This window comes from Cetorhinus maximus, chromosome 9, assembly GCF_964194155.1.
Source record: "Cetorhinus maximus chromosome 9, sCetMax3.hap1.1, whole genome shotgun sequence".
Lineage (NCBI taxonomy): Eukaryota > Metazoa > Chordata > Chondrichthyes > Lamniformes > Cetorhinidae > Cetorhinus > Cetorhinus maximus.
The window spans coordinates 50,833,432-50,853,790 of record NC_135887.1 but is presented as its reverse complement, the minus strand read 5'-3'; the positions used below and the strand labels follow the sequence as shown (position 1 = coordinate 50,853,790).

The 20,359-nt window shown below is 40.0% G+C and overlaps 1 protein-coding gene across 3 annotated transcripts in view; it reads left to right on the top strand.

The window, feature by feature from the left end:
• The window catches only part of LOC144684646 (E3 ubiquitin-protein ligase rififylin-like), an 81,344-nt gene that overhangs the window by 344 nt on the left and 60,641 nt on the right, over window positions 1–20,359 (top strand). Inside the window, exon 2 of one of the 3 annotated variants that reach the window (XM_078548709.1) lies at window positions 3,392–3,433. The exons of 1 other annotated variant lie outside the window; for it this stretch is intronic. The gene's annotated coding sequence lies outside the window, so the exon portion shown is untranslated. The remainder of the gene's footprint in view (window positions 1–3,391; window positions 3,434–20,359) is intronic. One more of the 3 variants, XM_078548710.1, reaches the window with a different exon arrangement.

The window sequence follows — 20,359 nt, the reverse complement described above, 5'->3', positions numbered from 1 at the left end:
CACAGTAGGAAGAAAAGTTAACCAGCGTCAGGAGTATACCTGAAATACATCGCCCTCCTCCACCCCCCCCCCCCACCATCTCTTCTCAAACTACCAGCCACACTTTGAAAGTACACCAGTGTTCACCTGTTGTAGTTCCCTGCTGTCTTCTGTACCAGGGCAGCTCACAGCTTCTGAACGTTGTCCTTGAATTCTCACCAATCTCTTCTTACTCCCTCGTAGCTACTGTACTTAAAAAAAAATAAACCCACAAAAGCTTCCATCCTTGAGTAAGATATTAATATCTGCCAGGGCATGACTTGTACCTATTCTTAATCACTTTTGTTACCCTTCTGACACACAATAAAGGTGCCAAATAAAGTTCCTTTTTGCAAATCGTTGAACTCAAGCAGAAGATTTATAATAAACTCTAATTACTATAGAAGTCCTGGAAGATAGTTGCTGTCAGCTCTATAAAGTAGGTGTGTTTGGCACTTTTTAACCATGTATTTTCGGAAAAACTTCAAGGGAATATGATTCTATTATTTGGTTTAGATGCACAGAACACTTAAGTGCAAAGTCCAGAGGGATTCAATTTCAATTGGCAGGTTGTCAGAATACACTGCCTGCTAATGGTGTCAGCTAAGTTGTCGATCAGCTTTGTCTTGTGAAGATTATGTTGCATATAAAATTTGCTTATTTAATGGCAACGTCTAGGCTTAAACAATGAAGCATCTTGCAAGGTAGTGTGCCTGATATTTGCAATTTATTCACATTATAAGATATAGGAGTTCTTGGTATTTCAGTTGATTTGACCAGTTTTGAATTTCAAGCCTGTCTTATGTATTCCCTGAAGTTGATCTCACCAGCTTGTCTCATAATTGGGAGTTTGCATTTGTAAATATCTACAGATACATAGCATAACGTGAAAAGGGAGGGAGGGATGTAACAATGAGGCTGTATAAACGGGATATGGTGGTCATTAATTTAATCCTCACTTTTGCTTTGCCAGTCTTTTGAAAAGTAAACTGATTAACACTGAGATGGGGCCAGAAACAAATTAAGCTGCTTTATTGCACAATGTCATTTGAAAATAACTTTACTTCAGACTTTGTGTTTGAAATGTTCCATACTGACCCTTTCAGCAGGCTAAAACTAAATGTACTTTTCTTGGACAGTCTTCCTCCTCCTTCCCTCACTTGGCATCCTATTTTTGGGGACTGACCCTGATTCTTTAATTCTTTTGTCCCCCATGTTCACAGGAAGGATTGGCGGGTGGGACTTCTATTTCTATTTCCTCCACAACCAATGGAACTGCCTGTTTAAAAATTACTTTAACAGCCGTTAATGGCAAAGAGTTATATGTTCAAAGCATCTTTATTTGAGAATCTTTTCTAAACTCGCTTATTAATTAATTTCGTCTTACTGCCCACTGGAAACAGTCTACCGCTGTTTACTTTTGTATATCCTTAAGCATCCTGACAATATCTGTTGTGTCATATTTTTGCTTCTTTTGATAGACCAGGAAGAGCCTGAATTTAATTCCTGATTTCAGCTTTGTTAGTTGATTTCAACCTGGATAGTGCAGAGGTATTGCAGCTTGTTCCCAGGACTAAGAGCTATGGTTTCCATCTCTGATTACTCTTGAGTGACTCCTACTGGAAGTGCACTTTTCCTTGACTGATAAGCCGAAAAACTTGATTTGGCTCTGATGCCCTTAGTAGTTAAATATCTTGCTGAGACTAAATGTCTAAACTTATGTCCAAATATTGCTCACTTGTGTAATGTGCATTCAGGTAGCAGGTGCCTGTGGAACATTTCTCCAGCAAGGACTTAAACCGACAGGGGACCAGGGAAGAGAAAAAACTGAGGAAGAGGGCAAAACAGGAAGGGGTGAAGATACCCTCAAAAGGAGATGAAGTGTTTCTCTCATCTTTCCTTGCACCCATGCCCCCTGTGCCCTACCCCCAGCAAAAAGAATTGTGCCATTTGTTATGGAATGTGCAGCATTATGTATTGTTCAGTGCAAAATTATTGCATGCTACTCTTTCTACTAAACACAGTCTTTTTTATTGCTAAAACTGATCAGTACAATTTCTAAAGAGAAACAAAAGTTGCATATGATTGCCTTGTAGTACAGACATTTCCTACGGTACACCAAGTACATAGCAGAATTTACAGTCAGTTACAGTAGATATCCAGGCTCTGCTTCAGGTTGCTGCTAAGTTTTGATATTCGTTGGAAATAACTCTCTGATCTGACGTATCAGAAATCTCTAACGTGTTCCAGCCTGAAGTTGCTACCTGAACTCTCCACTCCTCCTGATGCAGTCTCCACTGCCTTCTCCCCTCCATTGTCAACCATGTCTTCAGCCACGAATGGTCCATTCTCCAGAAGTCCCTCTGCTTCTTTAAGGCCTTTCTTTTAACCTTATAACTCTTTGGACAAGGTTTTGATCACCGCTCCTAAAATCTCTTATTTTAGCTCAGCATTCATTTTTTCCTTCCATGCCTGTGTAGCACCTTGGGATGTATTTTTTTGTGTGTTAAAGGCACTATGTGAATAGAAATTATTGCACTGACATATTTCCTGTCTTCAAACTTTAGGTTCTGTTGTCATCCTTTTTTAGTTACAATTACATCAACATAGAAACTGCCTATAGCAACATTACTCAGGGGGAATTTCCAGTTTAAAGAGTTGCCTCAACCCTTGTCAATGAATCAAATTAATTTCAACTACTTTTTCAAAATAAGCTTTTAAAGAAAATAAAGCCAATACAGAACACAATAAAAATGATTAAACTTACCTATTGAATTTTCTTTTGTCTTTTAATGCCATCCTTAAAAAAAAGATGATTTAAACTCAGAAACAAAACCAGGAAACTCTGGAAATACTCAGTGGGTCTGGCAACACCTGTGGAAAAACAGAGTTAACATTTCAGGTTGATGACCTTTCTTCAGAACACCTATTAATGCAAAATTCTATTTCCGATTTCCAGCATCCACAGTATTTTGCCTTTATTCCTCAGATACTGAAGCAACCCTTGTCCGCATGCAGCAAGACCTGGATAGCATTCAGGCTTGGGCTGTTAAGTGGCAATAGATAATAATCATCTTCAACAAGAGAGAATCTAAACATTTCCCTTTGACATCAATGGCCTTGCCATCACTGAATCCTCCTTCCACCAGGTGTTCAAGAAGACAGCTCTCCACTAGCTTCCCAATGACAATTAGGGATTGGCAATAAAGCTGATCTTGCCAGAAATGATCACTTTTATGAACAAAGAAAGATGCAACATCATCAGTTGTAAAAACTGTCTTAGAAATGTAATCTTATTTGCAAAGAAAACATAGAAATGATAGTAATATTGTCTTTTCCAATTAAATATTAATATAATGGTGTGTAATTTCAGATCACTATCCTAAAGGTGAGGCAAAGACTGCTATCAGTCCAGGTGAGTGTATGCTGCTCACAGAAGTAGACTGTTGTTGAACTGGGTAAATCTTGTGTCCATTACAGCCTTCATTCATTGTGTAATTGTGTAGATGATGCTGTAGCTCTGACTTGTGCTCTTTGCAGGGCTCTCTGTCATGTGCCAGAACAGCTAGTGCCTCTGAGTTATAGAGTCATAGAGGTCTACAGCACAGAAAAAGGTCCATCGAGTCTGCGCCGGTCAGACAAGTACCTAACTATTCTAATCCCATTTTCCAGCACTAGGCTCATAGCCTTGTATGCCATGGCATCGCAAGTACACATCCAAATACCTCTTAAATGTTATGAGGGTTTCTGCCTCTGCCACCCTTTCAGGCAGTGAGTTCCAGATTCCCACCCACCCTCTGGGTGAAAAAATTCTTCCTCACATCCCCTCTAAACCTTCTGCCCCTTACCTTAAATCTATGCCCCCTTGTTATTGATCCCTCCATCAAGGGGAAAAGTTCCTCCCTGTCTACCCAATCAATGCCCCTCATAATTTATACACCTCAATTATGTCCCCCCTCAAACTCCTCTGCTCCAGGGAAAATAACCCCAGTCTATCCAATCTCTCCTCATAACTAAAACTCTCCAGCCCAAGCAACATCCTGGTAAATCTCCTCTGCACTCTCTCTAGTGCAATTGCATCCTTCCTATAATGCGGATTCCAGAACTGCACGCAAAACTCTAGCTGTGGCCTAACCAGCGTTTTATACAGTTCCAGCATAACCTCCCTGCTCTTATATTCTGTGCCTCGGCCAATAAAGGCAAGTATCCCATATGCCTTCTTAACCACCTTATCTACCTGTCCCGCTACCTTAAGGAACTGGTGGACATGCACACCAAGGTCCTTCTTATCCTCTGTACTTCCCAGGGTCCTACCCATTCATCATGTATTCCTGTGCCTTGTTTGTCCTGCCCAAGTGCATCACCTCTCACTTATCCGGATTAAATTCCATTTACCACTGATCAGCCCATCTGACCAGCCCGTCTTTATCCTCCTGTAATCTGAGGCTATCCTCTTCACTGTTTACCGCCTCACCAATTTTCGTGTCATCCGCGAACTTACTTATCAACCCTCCTACGTTCAAGTCTAAATCGTTTGTATATAGCACAAACAGCGAGAGACCCAACACCGATCCCTGTGGAACCCACTGGACACAGGCATCCAGTCACAAAAACACCCCCCGACCATCACCCTCTGCTTCCTGCCACTCAGCCAATCCTAGATCCAAATTGCCTTGAATCCCATGGGCTCTCACCTTCGTTATCAGTCTCCCATGTGGGACCTTATCAAAAGCCTTGCTGAAGTCCAAGTAGACTACGTCAAATGCATTGCCCTCATCTACACACCTGGTCGCCTCTTCTGTTGAAGGGTCTTGTGGACTCGAAACGTCTTTTCTTCTCCACCGATGCTGCCAGACCTGCTGAGTTTTTCCAGGTAATTCTGTTTTTGTTTTGGTCAGATGTGACCTCCCCTTAACAAAACCATGCTGACTGTCCTTGATTAATCCCTTCCTCTCCAAGTGTAGATTAACTCTGTCGCTCAGAATTGCTTCCAATAGTTTCCCCACCACTGAGGTTAGACTGACTGGCCTGTAGTTCCCTGGTTTATCCCTTCCTCCCTTCTTGAATAACGGTACCACATTGGTTGTCCTCCAGTCCTCTGGCACCTCTCCTGTGGCCAGGGAGGTATTGAAAATTATTGCCAGCGCCCCTGCTATCTCTTCCCTTGCCTCACTCAACAGCCTGGGATACATTTCATGCGGGCTTGGAGATTTGTCTACTTTTAAGCCTGCCAGACCACTTAGAACTTCTTCCCTTTCTATGCTAATTTCTTTAATTATGTCACAGTCCTTCAGCCTGATTTCCAAACCCACGTCATCCCTCTCACTTGTGAACACCGACACAAAGTATTCATTTAGAACCCTACCTATGTCTTCCGGCTCCACATACAAATTACCACAATGGCCCTTAATGGGCCCTACTCTTTCCCTAGTTATCCTCTTACTCTTAATGTAATTGTAAAATAACTTTGGATTTTCCTTTATTTTACCTGCCAGTGTTTTTTCATGCCCACTTTTTGCTCTCCTAATTTCCTTTTTAAGACCCTCCCTCCACATACTCCTCTAGGGCTTCCGCTGTTTTGAGCCCTTGGTATCTGCCATAAGCCTCCCCTTTTCTCTTTATCCAATCCTGTATATCCCTCGACATCCAGGGTTTTCTGGATTTGTTGGTCCTACCCTTTGCCTTTACTGGACTATGTTGGCCCTGTACTCTCCTTATTTCCTTCTCGAATGAGTCCCACTGCTCTGACGCAGATTTACCCAGTCCACTCTGGCCAAATCATATCTGATCTTATTAAAATTGGCCATCCCCCAATTTAGAACTCTGATTTCTGGCCCATCCTTGTCCTTTTCCATAACAACCTTGAATCTAACGGAGTTATGATCATTATCTGCAAAATGCTCCCCCACTGATACCCCTACCACTTGCCCTTATGGAGAATTGGAAAATCTTGTGAAGGCATGAAAGTGGAGCTAAGACCTCGAGGGCAATCATGAACTTTAAAATTGGTGTTTCAAATTAAGGTGGCTAAATGAGTGTAAGCAGAGTTATTGTTGCTGTTCTATTAAATAGGATTGATTTATTTTGTGCTGTACAAGTTGTTCTCTTGCAGCAAGTTTAGAAAAAACTTCTCACTGAGCATATACATTTGAAATATTTAATTGTTCTGTTGGACTCATTAAATAATCACTTTACTACTTTTCTAAACTCGCTGGTTTCAAACTGGTAAACTAATTTTAATTCTGGACTATACGCAATGTTTGTGGAATCCTGTGTTTGCCACTGAGACTGCTCAATCTTGCATTAACAGGTGCGACTATTATAATGGACACTAGTCATGCTCTCGCAAGATAAGAAATCAGTCAGAAATCGTGTTGCAATACTTTAACATGAAGCTTTGTTGTATTCATTTCAGTATTATGTTAATGAAGTCCTTTTTGAATAGAAACCCTTGAAAAACTTACTTTGTATTGCATTTTTCATATCTTCAAGACATCCCAAAGTGCTTCGCAACCAATGAATTTTTTAAAAGTGTAATCACTTGACATTTAGCAGGCAAATGAAACAGCAAATTTGCATTCAGAAATAAGATGAATGACAATTAATCTTTTTAGGCAGCGTTGGTTGAGAAATTAATGTTGGTATCATACCAACAGAATTCCCCTGTCCTTGCATAGAACCATAGAATGTTTTATATTCACCTGAATTTGGTTTAAGGTCATATTTGAAAGATGGTACCTCTGACAACAAGGTACTCCCTCCAACATTACATTAAGATATTAGACTGTATATTCAAGTTTTGGAGTGGGGCTTGAACCTGCAACTTTAACTCCAAAGTAAGAGGGCTACTGACTGAGCCAAGCACACCCTTAATAATAAAAGCCTTGAGCAATACCTTTCAGCATCTGTGCCTGGACAAATTATGCTTATGGGAGATTAGAGTCAAGTCAATCCTTAAGGTCTTAGCTCATGGAAGGTTGCAGATTCAAGACCTGAGCTCATAATCTAGGTTGACACATCAGAACAGTGCCGAGGGAGTGCTGCACTGAAGTGCTAGCTTTCGAATGGGACATCATCTGTCCTCCTTAAGTGGAAATAAAAGTTCCTGTGACACTATTTGAAGAATAGCATGGGATTTCTCTCAGTATCTTGGCTAACATTACACCTCAATTTATATCATGGGAGCAGATTTGGTCAGTATCTCAAAGTTGATGTGACTGTGTAAATTAGCTGCTACATTTGCTTACATTACAACCATGGCTACATTTCAAGAGTCCTTCATACTTAAAAAGTACTTTACTTGCTGGTGAGACACTGGAGGTTGTGAAAAGTTACTATGTAAATCCAAGTTCCTTTCTTCTCTATTGTGGATTTGGTAAACTGATGCGTGAGTCTGTCCTCAAAACTCTAGTGCAACTGATTAATGATGAGGCACATTGGCTCCTTGATGGTAGTTGCATCGATAGGTCTATCACAAGGCTGAGATATGTTCCCCTCAGCTAAATAACCTGTAAATCAATTTCCTAACTGGCGGGTAGGATATATGAGCAGCTGAAACTAATACCTATGGTAGTTATATTTGATTTAACTTCTCAACAGGGTGAGAAACTTGGTTTTTGATATGCTGTCTGGAATTGGGTAAATGGCATTGTTACAATGAGAAGAGTATATTAATTAAATGGAAATTGCACTTATGTGGATTTCTCAGTAACTTTGAGACCTTTAACACAATGATATTTCTTCATCCATGCCAAATATATAGCCAACCAAAAGAAAGCCCAGGTCACTTTGAAATGAAGATGACCATGATGCAGCAGTATAAATAAGTTAATAGTTAATGATGCACATGAAAAGTCACGTGCCCAGTTTTGTTCACCTTCCAACTGGTTGACTTTTCTGAAACAAGGCGTTCCTTCTACTGTTGGCACTCTGTCTTCAAAGCAAATATTCAGACTATGCAGTCTCTGGCTAATTGTTGTCATGTTTCTGGCAGAACGTCACATTCCATATGTCTTGTCTTCAGGTTATTCTTGAAATGTTTCCATTCGCCTCCACTGTCTTCCTTTGGTACTTTGTAAATATTCAAATTGAAAAAGGCCTTTTTTTCACCATCAAGCTTGAAATGTCACCACTTAATGCCAGACAAATCATTCTAAGGAAAATAAACAGTTACATTTAGTGGTTTGTACTGTGTAGATATGTTAGAACATTGTTACTATAATTTTCCAGAGAAATAAGACTTTGCTTCAGATTTTATCTGCTCACCACCCTTAAGTTTGATATGCAATCCTTGAGATACTAAAATGAGTAGAGTATCAAGTAAATAATTTAATTTTCAGCTGAATATTGGGAGGCCGAATGGCATATTTCATGGCTATAATTACAGGTAGTCCATCAATTGTAAATAACAAAGCTGACTTCCCTCTTGTCAAATATGTGCTTTCTTGCTCAACAGAGTTCCTCAGGGTAGTGTCCTAGGCCCAACAGTGTTCAGTTGCTTCATCACTGACCTCCCTTCCATCATAAGATCAGAAGTGGGGATGTTCGCTGATGATAGCACAATGTTCAGCACCATTCACAACTCCTCAGATGCTGAAGCAGTCCACGTCCAAATGCAACAAGACCTGGACAATATCCAGGCTTAGGCTAACAAGTGGCAAGTAACATTCGTGCTACAGAAGTGCCAGGCAATGACTACCCCCAACAAGGGAAAATCTAACCATCGCTCCTTGACATTCAATGGTTTTGCCATCACTGAATCCTCCACTATCAACATCCTGGAGTTACCATTGACCTGAAACTGAACTGGACTAGCCATATAAATACTGTGGCTACAAGAGCAGTTCAGAGGCTAGGAATCCTGCAACGAGTAACTGAGCTGCTGACTCCGCAAAGCTTGTCCACCATCTACAAGGCACAAGGCAGGAGTGTGATGGAATACTCTCCACTTGCACTCCCCAAAAACACTCAAGAAGCTTAACACAATCCAAGACAAAGCCCGTCTGATTACCACCCCATCCACAAACATTCACTCCCTCCACCACTGTGCACAGTAGCAGCAGTGTGTATCATCTACAAGATGCACTGCAGGAACTCACCAAGGCTCCTTAGACAGCTCCTACCAAACCCACAGCCACTACCATCTAGAAAGACAAGGGCAGCAGACACATGGGAACACCACTACCTGGAAGTTCGCCTCCAAACCACTCACCATCCTGATTTGGAAATATATCACTGTTTCTTCACTGTCGCTGGGTTAAAATCCTGGAACTCCCTTCCTAACAGTACTGTGGGTACCTACACAACATGGACTGCAGCAGTTCAAGAAGGCAGCTCACCTCCACCTTCTCAAAGGCAATTGGGAATGGGCAATCAATGCTGGCCTAGCCAGCCATGCCCACATCCCATGAGTGGAGAAAAAAAAAAAAGGTCTGACAGCTTCTGTGGAGAGGGAAACAGAGTTAATGTTTTGAGTCCAAAGGGCAGGATTTTCTGGCCCCGTCTGCTGAAAGGCAATGGACTTTTGCCTGGGCCGCTGAAAATCCTGCAGCATGTTCTTCCACGACAAGACCAGAAAATCCTGCCCAATACGTCCCGAAGAAGAGGCATATTGGACTGAACATGAGCAGTGTCTCTCCAGAGATGCTGCCAGATATGCGCTGAACTATTTGAGATAAATTTACGAACATACGAACAAGGAGTAGGCCATTCAGCCCCTTGAGCTTGCTCTGCCACTTAATAAGATCATGGCTGATCTGATAACTTAATTGCAATGCATTTTACATTAAATTTTGAGGTTTGAATTGCTGACATGCTTTTGATGTAATATCTACCTGAAACTAAATAGAGTTCAGAAGTTGATCAACTTTTATGTGTTAAAAGCATGCTGTTAGATGGTGTAATGAGTACTTACAATGTTGTTCTATTGCTGGATTTTCTGTACATTTAAAACTGCTGAAAGTAATTGGTTCTTTCTGAAACTGACTGGAAGATCTGTAATATCTTACCGATTCCATAGTGTTCTGTGGTCAGGGGAAAATGGAACTCTGTTCATTCGAATGTCAGTTAGATTTTAGTGTTAAGAGTCCCAACCCTCCCAGGTTGTAGTTCTAACAAAACTGTTGCAAAATTGAGTGACATCAGACTATCTTGCCTTGGTAGTTTTGCACCATTTCCCTACATTTGGATTGGATGACTTGCGACCTAAATTACATTGTGCAACTTGCACTGATGTGTGCCATTATTGGGCAGTTCCTGCTTCCAATTGACAGCATAGGCAATGATGATTTACCTGACCAAGTACTCACCCAGATAAGTGAAAATTGCTGGAAAAAAAAACTTTTTTTTGTTGAGGCTTTTTGTCTTACACTCATCGGGACAATTCACAAGAAAATGCCAGTGTTAGGGGAAACAGCAAATTTATACTGTATGAGAAGAGAGTGCTGAATGGTTGGCAAGTGAACTCTGATTGGTAGAGGCCCTGTCATGGAGAATGCACCAGTTGATGGTGATTAAGAGTTAACTGCTGAGCATTGTTTGAAATTTAAACCAGGAGCTTGATCTGATTGATAAAGACATTGCCCTGGGGAATGAACCAGTGAATGGCTGTCACTTATTTTATTTAGCTGAAACGGGTGCAATGTGTGTATGTGTTCTTTCTGTTTTCAAAGAACAGAGCCCTGTGTATTAATGTGTTGCTTCCAATACATGCAAATGCACATACCGCAAGCCTGACTGATGATCTTAAATTGGTTGCCAGTGTAATTCTTAGCACACTGAGGATTATTTAGCAAATGTTGTTGTCCTATTGCAGAATCACATCTAATGTTGGACACTGTTTTGAGTTTTGCAAGCATAGGCTGGTTGGTTATGGCCTGTACCTTGCCTGTTGTGAACAGCGGAAGGGACATGCATTTTGATATGATTCACCAGTCTTTGGGACGTGCAGCCTACACACTCAGCATCACACTGGCACTGAAATTCTCGATATCTCAAAAATTTGAGCAACAGGTGAAGCAAGCTTTCATGCTGCTACAATGCAATAGCAACACAAGTGGTGTTCACCACTAACAGGATGCTGCCATCAAGCTAAAAAGACATTCTCCCTATCTCACAAATTAGTAATATGGTATATGAATTTCAGTGTCAGTATGATGCTAAGTATGTAGGCCGTACATCCCAAAGACTGGCGAATCGTATAAAACAGCATGTCCCTTCTGCTGTTCGCAACGGGTAGGATACAGACCGTACCCAACCAGCCCATGCTTGCAAAACTCTAAAAGGTGTCCAACGTTAGGTGTGATTCCGCAATTGGGCAACATTTGCTAAATATTCCTCGGTATGCTAAGAATCACGGAGACAACCAATTTAAGATTCAGTCAGACTTGCAGTGTGGTGTATTTGCATATACTGGAAGCTACATTTATTAATACACAGGACCCTGTTCTTTGCGAACAAAGAACATATACACACACTCTGCCTGTTTCAGCTAAGCAAAATAAGTGGTAGCCATTCGCTGGTTCATTCCCCAGGGCAATGTCTTGATCAATTAGATCAAGCTCCTGGTTTAAATTTCAAACAATGCTTGGCAGTTAACTCTTAATCACCATCAACTGGTGCATTCTCCATGACAGGGCCTCTACCAATCAGAGTTCAGTTACCAACCAATCAACGCACTCTTCTTATACAGTATAAATATGTTGTTTCCCCTGACATTGGCATTTTCTTCCATTTTCATGGAAGCCGCAAAGTCACATTGACAGCTTGTATGTTGAAGATCATGACTTGCTAATCTACTTCAATGTTCCATTCTCTCTGTTTAAGTTTCCTTTATGCCCATGTCCAGATGAGTGCAAGATGAAAGCTTTGACAAAAAATGTCTTTTTCTTTCAGCAATACTCAAGTTCTGTACTTTTAAACGACTATAAGTGGAAATGCTTTTTCTGTTTTATAGAAGAATTAATTGGTATGGTAAAATAAATATTGACCATAGTTTGACTAATTGGCAACCATTTGCCTCTTCAAATGCAGAAGTGGCCTTGAGAATGAAGCTCTTTAATGCCAATTATTTGTTCAACTGCAATCATTATTTAGATATTGCCGAATTATGTTGTTAAGAATTGTGTAATGAAGTGTGAGATGATCACAACAGCTCTGTTGGCATTTCACAGAATCTCACAGTGCAGAAGAGGCCCATCGGCCCATTAAGTATGCACCGACACGTGAGAAAAACCTGACCAACCTAACTAATCCCATTTACCAGCACATGGCCCATAGCCTTGAATGTTATGACATGCCAACTGCTCATACAGGTACTTTTAAAGGATGTGAGGCAACCCACCTCCACCATCCTCCCAGGCAGCGCATTCCAGACCGTCACCACCCTCAGGGTAAAAAGGTTTTTCCTCACATCCCCCTAAACCTCCTGCCCCTCACCTTGAACTTATGTCCCCTTGTGACTCACCCTTCAACCAAAGGGAACAGCTGCTCCCTATCCACCCTGTCCATGCCCCTCATAATCTTGTACACCTCCATCAGGTCGCCCCCTCAGTCTTCTTTGCTCCAACAAAAACAACCCAAGTCTATCCAACCTCTCTTCATAACTTAAATGTTTTATCCCAGGCAACATCCTGGTGAATCTCCTCTGCACCCCCTCCAGTGCAATATAATATGGGAAAGTGTGAAATTATTCAGTTTGTTAGAAAGAATGGAAAATCAACATGTGAAAAAGTGAGACTACTAAATGTTGATCTTCAGGAGGACTTGGGAGTCCTTATACATAAATCACAGTTAATATGCAGGTACAGTAAGCAATTAGGAAGGCAATTGATATGTTAGCCTTTATTGCGAAAGGGCTGTAGCATAATAGCAAAGATGTTTTGCTGCAGTTATATAGGGCTTTAGTGAGACCACATCTGGAGTACTGTCTACTCACTAGATAGATTGTGATGAGAGTGCTCTCCTTATGAGGAGCGTTTTAGTAGTATATTCTGTGGGGTTTAGAAGAATGAGAAATAAGCTTGTTGAAACAGATAAAATGCTCAGTGCTTGGCAGGATAGATACTGTTTCCCCAGGCTCTAGAACTAAGTGGTCTCAGGATAAGGGGCTGGCTATTTAAGATTCTTCGCTCAGAAGGCTGAGATTCTTGGGAATTCTCTATCCCAGTGGTCTGCTAATGGTCAGTTGTTGAGTATTCAAGGCTGATAGATTTTTGGGCACTAAGGGAATCTAGGGATATGTGGATAGTGTGAGAAAGTGGAGTTGATGTAGAAGTTCAGGCATAATCTTATTGAATGGCAGAGAGGGCTCGATGGCCCATATGCTCTGCTGCTGCTATTATGTTCTTTTCCTTGATGTGGTAATGGAAGTGATAAACTTAAAATATTTTAACAAAATATTTGGATGCCTTGATGAGGAAACAGTCAGGTTTTCCTTGAGGAATTAGGTAAGATGGATCTTAACTATTATATCTTGTGGCTGCAAAGTCACATTGACAGCTTGTATGTTGAAGATCATGACTTGCTATTCAACTTCAACACTCCATTCTCTCCATTTAAGTTTCTTTTAAGCCCTTGTGGATTCATTTCAAGGTGTCAATTACAGTTCCTCAGTAGCATTTTTTTGTGCCCATATGGTCAGCTTTGGTGTATCCCAAAGTGATGCACTTAAGCTGCTCCTATTAGTGAGGTACTTTTAAAGGTTAGTCACTACTGTAAAGTAGGAAACATGGCAACCAGTTTGTGCACAGTAAGCCCTTACGAACAACAATGAAATAACTGACCAGGTCATCTGATTTAACTGTTGCTTCAGGGCTAAACATTGGACAAGTCATTGGGAGAGCACTCCTGCTTTTCTACCTGAGAGGACTGCTGAAACTGATTGAACTGCCATCCCCTGAACAGAGGGAGCTGGGATGGGGTGAGGCCTAGTGTTAGAGGAGCAGAGGGTATGTGCAATAGTACAAGACAGAGGACTATCATGAAGGCGGATGAAGCCATGGAGTGATTTGCGAGCAATGTTAAGAATTTTAAAATTGACAAGCTGGAGCACATAGTGGAGCTATGGGTGGAGGTAATGTGAGTACAGAGCTTAGTATGAATGAGGACCTAGGATAGTTGAGGTTACTGTGCAGTAGGTCAATTAAAAGGCACTGGAGAAGTTTATTATTGAGGTAAAGAAGACCTGAAAGGGATTCAGCTGCAGAAGTGCCGATTTGAGGCAATAACAAGAAGAAAAACTTTTCAACAATGTAGAATATGTGCAGGAGGAAGTTGAACAGGATGCCAGATATAGCATTTCCTGACTCAGCTTGAAATTGACTCCAGTTCAGAAGCTCAGAGGTGCTGATGGGAACTGAATAGGATGATCTCCGTTTTCCCAGCATTCATGCAGAGGAAATATTACCTCATCTACATATTGATATTGGATAAGTGATTTCAAAGTGTGGGAAGTGGATGAAATAGGGTGTCATTGAGTACATGCAAAATCCTGACTACTTGCCACTGGATGATGTAAGCAAGATGTAGATAATAAAGCGGGGAAAACCAAGATCAATTCTGGGAAATATCAGTGGAGGAGAAGTCATTGTCAGCAATGGTAGTGGCTGTGGTGTGTCAGGAAGGAGTGAACCAGAAGAGAGCAGTGTTCTGGAGGTAGACTTGAGAGGAGAAAATGCTAGAAATTACATCACAGAAGGTAGGCATTAGAGTACCAGTTTGTGCCAAGGTTGGCTCTCAACTAGATCTATTTACTCTACTTCCCTTTCCCCATTTGCTTTTATATCTTCTCCACTCGAAATATTTGTCTAATACTTGTATAAATGATTTTGCAGTCTTGTGGTAAAGCATTCCATGTTCTCATAACCCCTGAAAAATATTCTGTCATCTTTATCCTCAGTGATTCTCCTCAGTTTGTGCCCCATTGTTACTGAAATACCATTGTTACTGAAGTACCAATCAGTGAAGAAAACAGCTTTTACTATATAGAGTCATAGAGGTCTACAGCACAGAAAAAGGCCCTTCGGCCCATCGAGTCTACGCCAGTCAAACAAGTACCTAACTATTCTAATCTATTTATACTCCCCAAATTATTTCATAATCTTGAAAACCTCTATTTGACTCGTTAACGTGCTTGGTTTCGGTGAGAAAAGGGACATTTTTTTTCCAAACCTTTCTAATTGTAACTGTCATTCTTGCTTTCATTGTAATGAATCTGAACTGTAACTTTTCCATGGCTGTGATAGCCATCTTATACTGGGCTTGGTGACTTTTCTACATTTAATTTTGTTAACCTTTTGAGTACCTTCCCTATAAATATTTAGCTCCGAGTGGTTCGTTCACATTCTTGCTGATGCACTCCTTTGTTGCATTTTCACTTTCAATTCTTATAATCACCTGAGGCATAATAGTATCCGACTCCAGTCCTTTTTCATATTACATTTTTCTCCTGATCTCCCTTTATCTACATGCTACTCTTTGGTAACATCACCATTGACTGCAGGCTGTCACTGTGGTATCTAATTGTCTGTTCAGCATTTAAGTCTTGGTTTACTGTTGCAAAACTTAAATTGTATTGTTCAGCTCTTGCCAGCATTGTCATTAACTTGGTAAAATTTCTGTGTTCTGTTCGACTATGAGCTGAGCTTTGAACCACATCAGCCCATGACCAAGGCTCATAGCTCCTCAAGATACTGTTAGTTCCACCTTACTGTAGCCCCTCCGGAAATCCTTATCCATGCCGCCTTCACTTCATGAATTGATTAGGCAAACCTCCATTCTTCAAACTTCAACTAACCCAAAACTTTATGACAGGTGCCTTCTGCACAAAATTGTTTTTTAAATAGAACACAATGCAGGTCTGTGTAATGAATTTATACAACCCAGCCACTCTAACTGAGTAATAAACTAGAGCTTTTATTACTTGTGTTATATAGTCAGTTTGATTTGAATGGCATTCATTTGAATTTGAGAGAACATTTAATAAGAAGCCTGATGAGATACATTGTTGAAGTGTTGAAATCTAGCCAACAGATAAGTGCTAAGCAGTCATTGTATTAATTTTAATAGGGCAACTTTACTCGTGTCCTCTGTTAGTTTAACTTGCATCTCTTGTTTATATAATGTTTCGTAATGATCTTAATTTGGATGTTTTAAGTAGAACCTCAAGTGCCTGAATTACAGCAACAAATGTGAGTAAGCTTGGATGTTCTGACAAAAATAAAGAAAATGCATTCCTATAGAGACTAATAAATAGATGCACGACTACCAAATTTTGAAATGTGCAAGAAGCATATTGTGCTTAAATAATGTAAATGTCTGAATTTTGCAACCAGAAGTAAGCTGCCCACAAAGATCTCTGTGGGAATTTCCCCTTCCTGCACCCCAGTTTAAGTCCGGTGCCAAATCAATTGCAGCAACAGCAGTTGACAACCAATCAGATTGAAGTATTTACACACAGCAAACTTAGAAGTTAAAGGTACTTAATTTAAATTAAAGTGAAGGATATTTTCAGATAACAAAATAAATTATGACAGCGTTGAGATGGAAGATTTAAAGATAAGCAAACTTTTAACTTCTTTGTTTTAAAAGATATATGGAATTTTTAATCACTGGAGAAATTTGACACCACAAATATAAAATTAGCTTTTCAGTGAGTGTATTTAGCAGTAAATTTGAAATAGCCCATTTAGTTATACATTCAACAAGGTGTCACTTTCTCGAAGGTTTTTACAGATAAACTAGTGAACATTCTTGTTAGTTCATGTTTGTAAAGGAGATAGCAATCCGTGAGGGCCTCTACAGTGCACCCTATGGAGGAACACAGTCATTGACAGCAACTTCTGGATGTCTTTGTTGTTTTGAGCATGTCCGAACTCCCGAAGTTGCTGCCAGTTTCAGTGCAGTAATGACAGTGAATGTTGACAGTTTCACCATCATTACCACAACAAAGTCTAGGTCAATGATTCAAAAAAAATGGATATTTTATTAATACAGTGAATTAGGAGAGGGATTCCAATATCAATATTGAAGGCGTGAGCTATTTATCTCAAAACGCACCATTTGTACTGTACCTATGGCTTACAATTCTTGTCACTTGTTTCTGCTCTTTAAATTTGGCTGCTGTAACAACATGCAACCACAGTAATGCAACATTGTTAGCTGTGACCAGAAAAGATGTGTAGTGTCAGCACTCTTTTCATTTATAAGTTATTTTTAGTTATAAAATGCATATTAATTGATCAAAGCGCTGCTTGTGTGGTAAGGTATAATCTGATCAAAGGGGAAATGTCAATAGAAAATAGACAGCATTTTATTTCAAGTTCCATTGGCAGTTTAGTGAATGTCTATTTTTTTCATTAAATGCCTGGAATGGTCATGTCTCTTAAAGATTAATGAATTTTGCGCTTTTTTTGGTAAAACTTTTCCGAATTTGGCTTGAATTGCAGATCTCCTTGATGCATATTTTAAATGAACTTTTATTCCTTAAAATATTGATTCTGGTGCATTTAGTCCCATTGTAAATACCTCCCTCCACCTTTCCTCAACCGTCACTATTTTCTGCTCTATGCCTGAAAATGCCAATGTTAGCTTGTTCCAGGCTGCCATCCAATTCTATTTTTCTTGCGTTGGCAAGTTGTTTGAGGATATCAGCATACCCGACAATGAATCCACCTCCCACCCCCCTCAGCTGATGTTCATCTGACCCTGCATCCCCCATCGCCCAGCTAATGTTCATCTTTGGAAACTTTTTAATAGGATTACTAGTTGGCAGCCAACACTACCTAGTGCATGGTTAGGTGAGGCATGCAGGAAGTACTGTCAGATTTCTTCTGTGCACATATGCTCTAGACTATTTTTGTTTCAAGTACTTATTTTTCTACATGCTTTTTTTCTTGAAGATTTTGCACCAGGAATGTAAGCATATGCAATTATACAGTAGACTAGTCTGAATCAGTGTGCATGTTTCTTATTATATGTGACACAGAAATATTTGCCACATCATATAATGTTTTGTGATAACTACACATTTGATCAGCGATACATATTTCTGTTTTTATATTGATACATTAGTTGTTCAATGATATCTGTGACATGTGAGCTATTTACTCTGGGTGACAGATTAGAACTGCAGCAAACCTAGCTTAATGTTCCCAAAATCATTAATGTTCAAATTGATCCAACATGTTAATTCCCAAATACATGCCATGCACCAAAACATTAAAGTCGATTGTTCTTATTAACCATCAATGACAAGTGTTTAAAGTCAACCTACATTTGAGCTACCTTGGATTCACAAAAAATAATAGGTTGAAAGACAAGTCCCGTCTTAAAAAATATTCGTGTAATAGTTGTGAGCAACTGTTCACTTACATTTGTATCATTAGCCTAAATTTTAACTGAGTCATCATCAAAACACATAATTTTGCTAACTTCCCTAGTGCTGAAAAAAGCAGTTAATGAAAATGTAGTTTTCCTTTTAATTTGCAAAGTTTCGGATGATTTGACTGTCATAGTATTTATTTTTAATTTTACTTTGTGGTGGAATTAAATCAGGAATAGAGGCTGCAGTTTGTATCAGGAGAATGAGTTAGTTGACTTCTCCAGCAAAATATTAGAACACCAATTAAAACCCCATTTCATTTGGAAAATAAAGGAGATTCAAAGTAATGGCAGTACATGTTTGGCAGATTGCAAAGCTTTCCATAATCCAGTGTTTAATTTTTGGTGAAAATAAGAATATTTTTCTTTGGTAAGAATAATCAACTGGTAGTAAGAATAATCAACTGGCAGAGAGCGAACTTCAAGGAGCAAGAACAGAGCTGGGTCGGATAGACTGGAACCAAAGGTTGGCAGGGAAAACAGTAGCTGTACAATGGGCTACCTTCAAAGAGGAGATAGTTTGGGCACAGTCAAGGTATGTTCCCTCAAGAGGGAAGGGGAAACAAATCCAGAGCTCCCTGGATGACAAAGGAGAGAGAAATTAAGTTAAAGAAGAAAAAGTGTGTTTACGACAGGTGTCAGGTTGCAAATACAATTGACAACCAAGCTGAATTCAGAAGGGATGTGAAAAAGCAAATACAAGAAGCAAAGAGGGATTATGAAAAAAGACTGGCAGCTAACATAAAAGAAAATCCCAAAGTATTCTATAAGGACATCAATAGTAAAAGGGTGGTAAGTGGAAGAGTAGGGCTGATTAGGGACAAAAAAGGGGATTTACACAGAGGCAAGAGGCCTGTTAAATGAATACTTTGCATCCGTCTTTACCTACAAGGTAGATGCTGCCCAGGCCATGGTAACAGAGGAGGAAACTCAGTCACCAGAAGGGCTTGAAATTGATAAGAAGAAGGTATTGGATAAGCTGTCGGTACTTAAAGTTGGTAAGGCACAGGGACCAAATGAGATGCACCCAAGAATATTGAAGGAAGTGAGAGTGGAAATTGCAGAGGCACAGGCAATAATCTTTCAATATTCCCCTGATTCAGAGAAGGTGCCGGAGGACTGGAGAATTGCAAACGTTACCCTCTTGTTCAAAAAAGGTTGTAAGGATCTGTCCTGCAATTACAGACCAGTCAGTTTAATTTCATTGGTGGGGAAACTTCTAGAAACAGTTATTTGGGATAGAATTAATAGTCGCATGGAAAAATGTGGATTGATTCTGAAGAGCCAGCATGGATTTGTTAAAGGAAAATCATGTAACTAACTTGTTGGAGTTTTTTGAAGAGGTAACAGAGATGGTTGATGAGGGCAAGGCCATTGATGGGGTATATATGGACTTCCAAAAGGCATTCGATACAGTGCCACACAACAGATTTGTGAGGAAAGTTATAAGTCGTGGAATAAAAGGGCCAGTAGCAATATGGATACAAAATTGGCTGAAGGGTAGGAAACAGAGAGTAATGGTTAATGGATATTTTTTGGGCTGGAAGAAGGTTTGTAGTGGAATTCCCCAGGGGTTGGTATTGGGACCCTTGTTTTTCCTGAAACGTATAAATGATCTAGATCTTGGTGTGCAGGGGACAATTTTAAAGTTTGCAGACGGCACAAAACTTGGGAGAATTGTAAACTGTGAGGAGAACATCAAAAGGACATTGACGCATTGGTGGAGTGGGCATATAGGTTGCAGATGAAGTTCAATGCGGAGAAGTGTGAGGTGATACACTTTGGTACAAAGCACATGGAGAGACAATATAAAATAAATGATACTATTCTAAAGGGTGTGTAGGAGCAGAGAGACCTGGGTGTATATGTACATAAGCCATTAAAGGTGCCAGGACAGGTAGAGAGAGCTGTTTCTAAAGCATACAGTTTTCTAGGCTTCATTAATAGGGGCATAGAGAATAAG